Source organism: Rhipicephalus microplus, chromosome 6 (assembly GCF_043290135.1).
Source record: "Rhipicephalus microplus isolate Deutch F79 chromosome 6, USDA_Rmic, whole genome shotgun sequence".
Classification (NCBI taxonomy): Eukaryota; Metazoa; Arthropoda; class Arachnida; order Ixodida; family Ixodidae; genus Rhipicephalus; species Rhipicephalus microplus.
The window spans coordinates 192,350,205-192,362,324 of record NC_134705.1 but is presented as its reverse complement, the minus strand read 5'-3'; the positions used below and the strand labels follow the sequence as shown (position 1 = coordinate 192,362,324).

The window sequence follows — 12,120 nt, the reverse complement described above, 5'->3', positions numbered from 1 at the left end:
CATGCGGCCTGTGAGACAAGTGTTTGAGACCCTTGACATATAAGGTAAACATCTCGTTACTACTCAAGACCTCGTAGAAGCTGATGCTTACTCAGCAAAGGTCCGATTTTAAAAAATAAAGTTTTTAATCTGTAGGCTGAGGCAAGAAAACTTTTATCAGTTTCAATTTATGTTGATTTTAAAATTTGCACTCAGTTTTATAGTGAGTTGCATAGTTTTCTTTCTGTACTATGACAGTGCAAAATGTAACTCTTTTTGGACAGACGTTTTCTGCCACAGAAGTATTATGAGTCATTAATGGCTCATATCACTCCACAGAAATTACAGATTGCAAGTAACTATTAAGAAAGTGTGCATAACACATCTAATAAACAAGAACAAATGTAATGTGAGACATGCTCAGTGCTCAGCCCATACTAATTGCTTACTTTAAGTTCATGATTTTATAAAAGATTTTATGCTATAAATGAGATAATTGCTCTCTTCACATGTTGAGAAATATGTGGCAAAAGGTGTTATCTTGATCTGGCCTTCAAGTACCAAAAACCTGACGCCAAAACTCTAGAAGTTGTCGAAAATTGCATGTCGAGAGAAATGCATTTTAAACGGAGAGATGGAAGCTCGTCTGTGGGGCAATTATGTGCTTTTTGAAATGATTTCTTCTATTATGAGAGCTTGGGAGTTATCGTTAATTTGTGCATTTGGCTCTGGTGAACTGATCTCGAAACGCAATGGCAAGCAGCCAGGGGACAATTTCCAGGGGACTCTAGACAATGAGCTTTGTTTAGTTTTTACAGCCACCTTGTGTTTTTTTTTTTTTTTCAAAGCAATATTAGCCTACTAACTACTACCTTGACTTTTTTGTCATGAAAGTAGAGGAGCTACATTTGTGAAAGCAATTAAAAACAAAAAGTATGTAATATTGGAAAGAACTTGTATTTTTGGAGTCGCAAGCTGCAGGTTTGTAATTGCACAGAGTTATAAAAAGCCTTCTTTATTGAGTTTAAAGATTCCACATTAAGACACGGAAAAGTTCTTGAGATATAAAGCTAGAACCAAGATAACTCGTTCACACCATATGACGTCAAATTGTCTAGCGCTAAACCATGAGCATTGTCGACTGTCTTATTGTGCCACACTTGCCTTTGCCCAAGCCAAGCGCACGCCCGTGACAAGTGCGGCACTTCATTTCACTCTGCGATACTGCAATTACTAAGACATAATTATATAAGTTACTTATAAAAGGTGGCCTTCGACGCCTTGTCAAATGGGAACCCAGATCGTCGTTGATTACCATCTTATGGCATAGGGTACGATTGATGCAATAAAAATTATGTAACGCCCCGCGATGCCGATCTAGTGCCCTCCTTTGTGCGGTGAACAAAACCGAAGAGGGCGAGACCTCTAGAGAAGAAAAGGAAGATGGCGCTTGGCATTTCCCCAGAGTGGGACCGGCAAGTGTTAACAGGCAACAAACAAACAAGCAGTGGGGCGTTACGCCTCTTGTGCTGCTTGCTCTCTAGACATCGACTGACATGGATGGATGAAAAAATTTATTGGGGTCCTGAAGGATTCCACACATGTTTTTTAGGAGGAGGATCATGGGCCACACCCACTTAGAAAAATAAGAAAATGGCTTTCGCCATAGGGTCATCTTTTAAGTAAATGCACAAGGAAGGCTGCGAGTTTTTGTTGCGATAGCGATTATAGGGACGCTATTTACGTTTCTTTTGCCACTCCAATTGCGTTCATGATGCTCTATGTATATATGTATGCATATGTAAATAAAAGCCACAACTCCAAATAGTAAGGGAAAAAGAAATTCGAAGTTTGCTTCCAAAATTCGAACATGTGGTCCCTCGCTGCGCAGCCTGCTGCATTAGACACTGCAGCTCTGCCGCGTGCCACTCCTTCCATGGCATACTAACAGCCAGCAGTTAATTTGTATGCAGCATTTTCCATGGGGTTTCTTACAATATCTGTACGAAACTCTATGCCGCTGGCAGTACGGCGATTTCGGAGGCGTTTCGGCGTGTTCAGTATCGCCCGCAAGCCTAGGTGGTGCGAAGGGCGGGCTTTTAGGGAGCCACTCGCGACGCGCTAGAATTGAACAATAAAAGACGCTGTAGCACAAGTAGGACACACACGAGCGCAAACTGTACCTGTGCTACAGTGTTTATTTTAGTGTTCAATTCTAGCATGTCGTGAGTGGCAACCATGTACAACCAACTAGCCCCTACTCTATCCCGTTTAGGGAGCGTTTTCTTGGATTTTGTTTCAACTGCTCTTGAGAAGCGTACTAAATACTGTCATTCGCGACGTGGAATACCGGATAGCTACATGCTTCGACTGTCACCGTGCCGTAGGATGTGTAGAAGGGGGAGAGGACGCACATGTGCAGTAAGGGTGGTTGTGCCGCACACTGGATTGAACTCCGCCATAAAGTGCTTCGCATCCATGTTCACACGTGAAAAAAAAGAAAGCCGCCATGTTGGGCTGCGTGTGGGAGTACAAAAGGCTGCCGTCAGAGTTTTAACTATGCATGTTCGGAGGGTCTCGTCAATTCGTGCTGCCTTCCCCCCCCCCCCTCAAAAAAAAAACCTATGGCGGCGCGCAGCGACCCGTGCTGTAAAGCCATATGTTGCGCGTCATTTTCCTAAACTTTGTAGAAATCTTTACAGAATGGTGAACAGTGACTGCACTAAGTCATCGCAACGTAACGCGGTGGTGCGTTGGTCCGTAAAGCCCCGGTACTTTCCTGTCTGCCCTGTCCTGCCTCTTTTATTGTTTTGGTTTTAGATTCGAAGCGTTTTATGGTCGAGCTCTATCCAGTGGGTTGCATGACCACCCTTAAAGCGCATGCGCGTCCCTCTCTTTTTCTCTTCACATACACGGAGGAAGAAAAAGGTACCTTTTCCTTCCTCCGTGTTCACATACGTCCCCTCTCTCCTCTACGCATTTCCCCCATGGCGCTTACATCAACGCCTTCCAGATTTCTTGTGCCTGCCGAATTATCGGCGGTTTCTTGGAAAGCGGCGGTCATCGAATTTACGGCGGTGGCACCCCTCAATTAGGAGTGTGTTCAAATTGATTTTTACGTTTTTGTAGCTTACGTGCAACAAAAATAACAAAAAAGTTTTAAAAAGCGCAAACGTATTTATAAAATACCCTACGTAAGTGACGCCGTCTTTCAGCAAGCAACTTTTTGAATACAAGGCTTTCCTGAAATTAGTACCAAAGGCAAAAATTGCCAATCTTGAAGGCTAAGTAAAAAGATTCCTATTTCTTTGTAGGCAGCGCCGCCTTAGATGACTGGCGTTTCGCGCTCAATCGGCAGGCCCAAATTTTCTAGGAGGCGTTGCCACAACTCATCATCATCGAAATCATCACCACTGGTTTAGGGCTAGTGTTACAGTGTACTATATTTCTAGTACACTGTACTAGGGTGGCTAGAACCAGCGCCATTTTTGAGATCGTCACGACGCAGTACATGACCACTGTGTTGCGCAGTGTTGTGGGTGTGGTGTGCTCTAGGCTGATCTTCCGTGTCCTCGTCTGTTGCGTGCGCAATACTGCGTAGTTGGAAGTTTTCTCCACTACAGCGCGCTGCACGAACTTACTAAAGTGCCCACGCAGCAGCACGTTGTTTCGAGTCGGGTTGCATTCTGCGTGGTTTGCGATTGTTCCAGCTGCGTAAGAAGCAGCCTATCAATGACCATAAGTTAAGCGGGTCGTCTTCTGTGCCGTGCCAATAGTCAAACTAAAACAGCGTGCGAAGACAACCGAGCTGTCGTGGAGGCAAGAGCTGGACGAATCGGAGTCGCATTGCAGAGTTTGCGAGACGCACTGCTTCCCGCACTGAGGTCAACTAAATGCACGTGCAGTGCGCCGACAAAACTTCTCCGTCAGCCTTCATCAGTAGCCAAGCAGCAGCGATGTTTTTTTTTTGTTTTTTTTTTGTTATGCTTGTAAATGGAGAACCAGCACCGCAATGGTAAGATAATTCACTGCTTAGCTTACATACGCGATCAAATACTACGAGCACAACCTCAGGCGCAAAAAAACCAAGGAACATGTACCGATCTGCTGAATATGTAGGGGCAAGTAAGTGTGAAGGGCTGTTCGATGGATTACTTACCCTATTGCTAGCTTTACGGACAGCTAGAAAAGACCGCCAAGTCCATGACGTGCGATGCATTACGTGCAGCCTACTATTGCAACGACAAACTTCACCTTTGGTTACTCCGCGAGGCCGTGGTGGGTGGAGCTAATTTTCTAGTGACCAGCCAACCTCCGGTGATGTAAATATATGTTTCTAGCGCTTTAATTGATCCCGCGACAAGTATTTCTACCGCGTCCGTATGCGTGAACGCCACCATAGGTGCACTCTACGCTGGAATTAGTAAAGTTTTCCGACTGCCTCTGATTGCTTCGGTTACGCTGTCACCACCGTCCGATGGCATAACCCTGGACGCCGAGAGCGCCTTCGCGGTGATCCGCTTGGCGTTAAGAGAGTGCTTGTTATCGTCAGCTGACGCGACGAAGTCACCGAAATGGCCGATACCGGAGGCGTCGGCCAGCTAGATAGCATCGAGGGCCGTCGTAATAACTTCTCCGTGTGAAACGTTGGTACCATCGATCAGTGACTACCGTACATTCAGCAGATGTGTGTTCTGCTCATGGTCAGACTGGTCACCAAATATATTTTTTGTATCTGTGGGTTGTGGTCTAGCCGACTTTGGATCAATGGGCACATATGTGTTACTCAGAGTCAAGCAGTTGAGGTTGACTCTCCTGTAATCTACCATGAGGTGAACTATGTTGGAGAGAGAGAGAATTATTTTTACGGAGAGCTTGAGATATCTGCCTTATCGGCTGACATGCTACTCGAGGTAGCGGGTGATTACTGTGATATATACAGTTATGGACACATACAGTCACACACGTGCACCACACGTTTTACAGTATTTCGTTCAGGCTTGTGGCCCGCAAAAATGCCAGTAGCGCTTTTGTGGCGTGTAACGCACTGAAGCTGCAATGCCACGGGCCTAGAATATCTGCCAACCATAGGTATGAGTCCCGCTGTAGTCTTAAGTCCGTCTCGGAAACTGTCTCTCTGGTCCTATCAACGGGCAAGACCTAGAAAACTGGAAAAGCCAGCAAGACGTTTGCTCCTACCTTTGGTTTCGGGATGTCGGTTGAGAGCACCAACAGTCAGCCACTAAGGTCACGCAAGGGTGCCTCAAGGCGAGAAGAGTGGCTGATGCATGGAATCAGTGCAGTGCTGTGTGTTCAGCTGCAGTGAGCACCAGATCTGTAAGCTCGCTTATTGCGATGATGCAGACTAGCTGCACTGTTAGAATCTGCCTGTGTTGGTACATTGTGGCTTTATGTCATGCATGTTGTCATAAGAAGTCAATCCGGCCACCAACACTCGGTGGGAGGTCCTCACTCAGGAATGGCGATGGTGTTTGGAGGAGGGTAGGTAGCCTAGCATGGCTGTCCACGAACTTCAGTGTGATCGTGCATTGTGAAGTTATAGTGTTGGAATGGATTGTGTTGTTTTGGTTTTAGCTTCCTTCTATCAATAGAAGTTCCATTTGTGCTCCATAACAAGTCGATGGCCACCTGCCATTTTCCATTGCGGGGGTGCGCCTCTGCATTAGTAACGAGCTGTCGGCAGATGCATGCCGATACTTCATTATTAATGCAGGCACCGGGGCCATTATTCTGCAGTAGTAGGCGTTGGGTGTGTGGCTGCGCCACAAACCTGAGCAGCTGGGGTCGAACAACCTTATGCCTTACTGTTGCACTCATGACATTGTCTAAACTCACAAAAAATAAATCCTTCAAGTTAAATTTAGACGTCTGTACCACCCATGCAGAGACCACTTGAGTGCGTTTCATTGCAGAATTGTCAGATTTGTATGATTGTGTTCCAGCAAAATACACAGCAATTTTCTTAGCAATATACATTTATGTTGCATGATTTCGTAACTTATGCGACTTAGGCGCACTCTGCAATGCATAAGCACCTTTTGACAGCTTGAAATACCTTTTCGAGAACTATCGCTTTGAGAAGTCTTGTGCCTCTGAATGTGATTGCAACTGTTGACAGAACGTACCATTTATCGCTGACTCTAGTCCATAGCAGTCCTTAGGCTTTGGCTCCATGCCTATGATGAAGTCACTGATGTTGCATTATTTTGCCAGTGGGGGCATAGTCATGAAAGTGGGCTGCACCTACTTCTTTATGTGACAGAAAGGGGGGGGGGGGGGGCAAGCGAAAAATTGAATCTAGCTGATCTGGTTATTTTATCCCCTGCAGCTGTATTGTTGCACTACTTATTTGTAAACATTTTTTCGGCAACTCGTTCACATCATGCAAGTTCACAGTTTTCACTAATTTTATGTAGACATCGTAAATGTACCATGGTTGTTTACGGACCCTTCGTAATGCTTGTGCTTTCTCTTTCCCTTTGTTCACTTTTTGGCTTATCTGCATAAACTTGAATTGGATATTTATATCAGACCCAGCATCATACTTAATAGCCAGTTTTATAGCGGCATGACGTCAGTTGTTGTTGTCAGTTGTAATGCTTGAAGTTGTGGCGTTGTGTTTCATTCCATGAATATGGTACATGAAAAGTACGACAGCATCATCTTGCGGTGTAGCCATGCAAAGTATGCTTTAAATTCAATGCATAGTTGTGTAGCTTAGCATGTAGGTCTGATTTCAGAAAATAGTCTCTTAAAAGATGAAATATTTGTGTACAGTTGACAAAAAAAGTTTTTATTCTATTGATACTATGTAGTAAATAGACTAAAAACAAACAGCCACTAGAAAATTATGAACTAGTATTAATAACATGTGTAGCTTAGAATTGAAATTCACTCCTTCAATGCATATTGTGTGGTAGGTAGCAAGGCTTGCTTGCTTTATTATATTGCTCACCTGTTGCTAATCTCTTATTTCTCTTTTTCTCCCTAGGTTCATGTCGCCAAATATAAAACGACCCTGAGGCCACTTGACTTTATTACGTCACATCATGAACTCTTGCCTTTAACTTTCTTTGAATATTTCATCTTGCTATTTTTTATGGTCATATTTTATCATGTTGGAGCAGTGAAGCCGATACTACTTTTCTTCCACACAATTTGATTTCTTTTTTTTGTGTGTGTGTGTGATGCTCATGTATTTGTGATCTCTCGTGTCTAGCTCAGTCACTGTCTGGAACATGATTTTTATTATTGTGTTGTTTAGGTTTTCAAGAGAGTAAAGCTGGTTGTTCTTCAGTGTTGAAGTATTGCAGGCATTAGTTAGGATTAGCACTGGCGCATGACAAAAAATATTTCTGTAGAGTTGCCCATGATTGCAGTGGTTATGATTGAAATGTACTTCTTATTATGTTGAGCCCTTTGGAGTATGCATCCCCTTATTTTTGGAACCTTATCGGTGAGAGCATATGTGCATACCTTGTTCTATATTGTCCTATTCAGAATAGCATGCATTCATGTTTACTGTGCTTTGTATCGTCATATTGTAACGGGTGCAAGAGAGGAAAAGTCAAAAACTAGTTTATTATGGGCGAATTTGTGCCCTGAAAATTATGTGCGAAAAGATGGAAGAGTCCGCTAGAGCGTTCCAAAAACAAAAACTCTTTCTTTGCCCACACACCTTCTTCTTCGCAGCTCCAACCCACACTGGCTCGTGCCTGTGAACAAGAGGCATGAGTCGTGCGGCCCCAAGCAAGAGTGCGCACAAGGCTGTGGATGCTGATTTTTCATAATGTCGGATATTGTAAGCAGTCTCTGTGGCATTAGTCCCCCTTCGAAATACGCATCGTCCCGATGCGCGATGGAGGGAGGCAATAGAAAAAGGGAGCGCTTTCATTCCCTCTCATAGTAGGGCTTCATACGAACGACGTGTACGACTTCTGCGCTGTTTTGCCATTTTGAACAGATGTGTCCATCGGCGATGACTTCGTAGTTTAGGTCACTAATTCGTTGTAGAACCTTATAGGGGCCAAAGTATCGACAAAGAAGCTTTTCTGATAGGCCGCGGCGTTGGAGTGGTGTCCATATCCACACTCGCTCGCCTGGGTTGTACTGAACATTTCTGCGGCACTGGTTGTAGTGCCTTGCGTGCTTGTTTTGCTGTTGATGTATTCGATGTCGTGCCAACTGGCGTGCTTCTTCAGCCCTTAGCAGAAAGTCGTCAAGTTCAGATGGCTCGTAATTGTCGTTGTCTACTGGCAACATGGCATCTAGTGTCGTAGTGACAGTGCGACCGTAGACCAGCTAAAATGGTGTGATGCGGATGGTCTCTTGCACTGCCGTATTGTAGGCGAAAGTTGCGTATGGCAAGCTTTCGTCCCACAATTTATGCTCAATGGAACGTACATCGACAGCATGTCAGCGATGGTGCGGTACAGGCGTTCTATCAACCCATTGGTTTGGGGATGGTATGCAGTGATCTTCCTATGGCTGGTGTTAGTCATTGTCATTAAGGACTGCATCAAATCAGCCGTGATTGCTGCTCCTCGATCGGTAATCACGACGAGAGTGAACGAGTGTGAACAAAACGTTTATTTGATGTTCTGCGCAAGAAAATCGGTGAATGGTATTCTGAAGGCACTGCGGTAGAGTGCCTCGAGCGTGTAGCGGAAGCGAACAAGCACATCTAGGCACGTTAGACACGAGCGCCATCTGGCAGTTATCTTCGAAAACGAAGGCGTGCGTGACCGCAGAGAAAGATGCTCGCCAGTCTCGGAGGTGATAAGGTGTAGAATGCAAAGCGACGGGCAGGTTACACCACTATGCCGTCGTAGCAAAGCGTTGGAAACACCTTGTTGAGCATCGCTTTAGACTGTCAGCGCAGTGCGATAAACGCTACAGTCCTTTGAGTTACTTGTGTGTGCCTCTTCTAATATAAAGGCAGACGTACAAAACATATACGTGTTGTCATGGCGCCTCAGATATGCGCAATATTTGTTTTTTTCAATTAACAATTGCACAACTATGTACGCTAAACCTTGAGCAATATCGGTGGGCGCTGCGGATGGGGTTGGCCGTTTGGTGCCGCTTGGGGTACCGTTAGGGCAGACAAAAAGACAAATGTACAGACAGACAGACCTATTTTTTTCCGTCGAAGGTCCCCAAGAAAGACTATCGTCTTTAAAAGAAGACGCAGTGCCGAACGCTTTGTCCCAGAGTCTCATGTAACTCATATATCGTGAGCACCACGTGCAGCCCCCGGCATGGTGAAGAGGCGGACAGACTGGACAGCATGGAGAACCTTTCATTCCTCCGTGCTGGACACACTCGCACCAGTGCTTCGCTCCGGGTTGCCGCACGGGCTACGCGAATGGGCCAAAAGCGTCGCTGTACGCCGCGCGGAAGAATGACGACCTCCGAAAGAAGTGGGAGTGGAACCTTCACAGGAAAGATAAAGCTTTCGGCATTTCATTGACAGTGTGCGAGCACCACTTTGAACCGCGCATTTCGTTCTGCCTGACTATTTTCCCGTCATAAATGGCAACGAAGTGCCGATTCCCAGAGGAATCCGCACGTCCGCGTCGCAAGAAGGGTGCAGGTGCAAGTTTCGCAAAATCCGGTCCCTCAAAAGTCATTTTACTTTACACAAAGTTTGGGTGCTATTGATTTACCAGCACATTCACTACCAGAAATGTGCAAATAATCATTACTAATTGGATGTGTAAAATTGTTGTGTGTGGATATAGCAGCGCCGATAACAAAAAAATTTGCATTGCGTGACGAAAATGCACGGCAACCATGGATGGCAACTCTAGGTTGTAGTGGCGCCACCTCGTAGCAGCCTTGCGAAAACGGGCTGCCTGTGCGAAGCTGTTCGTGCCCAAAGCAACTTCTAGTTAGAGTGACCTAGAATCTAGTAACATTGGTTTGTGCCACAACAAAACTACATCTCTTCTAGTTCCCTTTGTTCGCTCCTCTGTATGTAGTAGCCACCTCCAGTTTAGTTTTATGAATCACTCAATAGATAGCGCTGTATGTATATGTTTCGGGGAATCATAGAACTAAATCGCGTTAGTAGTGTTCACAATATAGAGTTACTGTATATGCTACTTTTAGGTAGCATGTAAAGTAATTATATCACAATATATCCATGGAGTGAATGGTGATGAGTGCAATGAAGCGTCCGTCCGTGTGTCCATCCATCCTTCCGTTCGCCCATCCATCCATCCGCCCGTGCTTCCGTGCATGCGTCCGTCCGTCTATCTGCCTATCCATGCTTCCGTCCATGCGTCTGCGTTCATCTTTCCACCCGTGTGTCCAGCCGTCCATGTTTCCATCCTTCCTCTATGTTTCCATCCGTCTGTCTATGTGTCTATCCGTCCGTGCACTTCGCCCCACTCATGATCACACACTCCGTGAACATGCTGTGATTTGTTTTGTTTTTTTTTTTTTTAGATTGTTACGGCGCAGCCCATGGCATAACATGTCCACTGTTTTTGGTGTGTTTAGGTGGTGGGCCTTTCCTCGGCCCTGACTGTGTCGTTCGGGTTTTTTGGTTTCGGTTCCGGTTTCAGAATTTTTTTTTTTGGGTCCTTTAGAGGGCGTTGTACAATTGATAAGGACGTCTTCGCCTCATGAACGACCAGCGGTGGGCCCGTCGTGTATTTAGATACACAGCTATCAAGGGCATGAACACACCATGGCGCAGGCGTTTCCACAATCTGTGCCGCAAGTACTCCCTTTTTACTGACCCTGTCCAGGAGGACAGTGAGAGGAAATTGGCAGTAGGAGTACGGAATAGAGTGCAGGAAGCTGAGACGTCGATGTGGCAGGCGGCTATGGAGAAGAAACCCAGCCTGGCCCTATACAGAGCTCACAAGACCACCATCTCCGCCGAACGATTATACGACAATAATGTCGGCAGTGCGCTTCTGGTTCAGGCCCGTGCTGGAGCGCTCCGTACTCAGCTGTATCGCCGTCACTTCGACCCGTCGTTGGCCGACGGCACTGTGCAGTGCAGGACATGCGGGAAAGACGAGGAGAACTTTGAACACCTCCTGCTTCACCACAAATGCCTGTGTCCCCGTCAGACAGATGGCGCCACACTACCGGAGGCACTCGGCTTTGTGAAAGACTGCACTGCGGCGCACCGGGAGGCGACAGCCGCTAATCCCGCGATACCAACGTGCACCCCCTGGCAGCGGCAGCAATAACCAAAGCAAGGCTTCTATAGTGGTGGTCAAGGAGACAGTGAACAATTGTGATGTCCATAGGCCTGGTGTGATTTTTTTTCTTTTTTTTTCTCGTTCCTGTCAGGACACTAAAAGGTGCCCCCCCCCCCCCCGGTATAAAGGGGAAGACCACAGAAATCATCATCATCATAAAAATTACGGCTAGGTGGCGGTAGCCGCCGCCTAATCTAAAGGGTACAGCAACTGGTATAGGTGTTCGTTGGTACAAGTACAACCATGGAGTATGTTACTCTATGGCACAGCCACGTACAGCCATATCAATCCATTCCGACGCTTGTGTTACTTGTGTACAAATTGTGCACAAAAGAGAGATTCCGCCCAGGTCTCGGCTGTGTCACTTTCTACTTCTTTCCGGCCCGCGCTTCGGGCGTCGTTCGTCGCGTCCGACGCGCGATACAACACTGACTTTCCGTGTGTGGCACTCGTAATACTGCGTCGCTGGAAGTTTTTTTTTTCCAAAAGTTCCCACGCAGCGGCACGTTGTTTCGCGTGGGGTTAGATTCTGCGCGGTTCGCAGTTGCTGCAACCGCGCAAGACGCAAGCATGACGCAAGCTCAATGTCCAGAGGTTTCAGCGAAAGTGAAACTAGGACAGTGTGCGAAGTCACCGGGGCTGTCGTCAAAGCGTGGAATTCATCGCGAATACCTGTACGAATCGGCGTTGCATTGCCGAGTTCGCGGGACGCACTGCCCGCACTGCTCCAACCATAGAGTGTCTGTATAATTGACTCTATGGCTCCAACGTGTGAACAGCGCGCCTTGCCGAGGTATGCTATGCACGTGTTGTGCGCGCTCACAACTTCTTCGTTAGCCGTCGACCATCAGTAGCCACGCAGCAGCGACTTTTTTTTTTTTTTTTTGAATGCTTGTGA

General features: G+C 46.2%; 1 long non-coding RNA gene across 1 annotated transcript; it reads left to right on the top strand.

The window, feature by feature from the left end:
- Positions 1-3,203: 3,203 nt before the first annotated feature.
- LOC142765772 (uncharacterized) lies at positions 3,204-9,468 on the top strand. Its single transcript, XR_012884390.1, has 2 exons — positions 3,204-3,994; positions 6,992-9,468. It is a non-coding gene; the product is annotated as an uncharacterized LOC142765772 (long non-coding RNA).
- Positions 9,469-12,120: the final 2,652 nt, after the last annotated feature.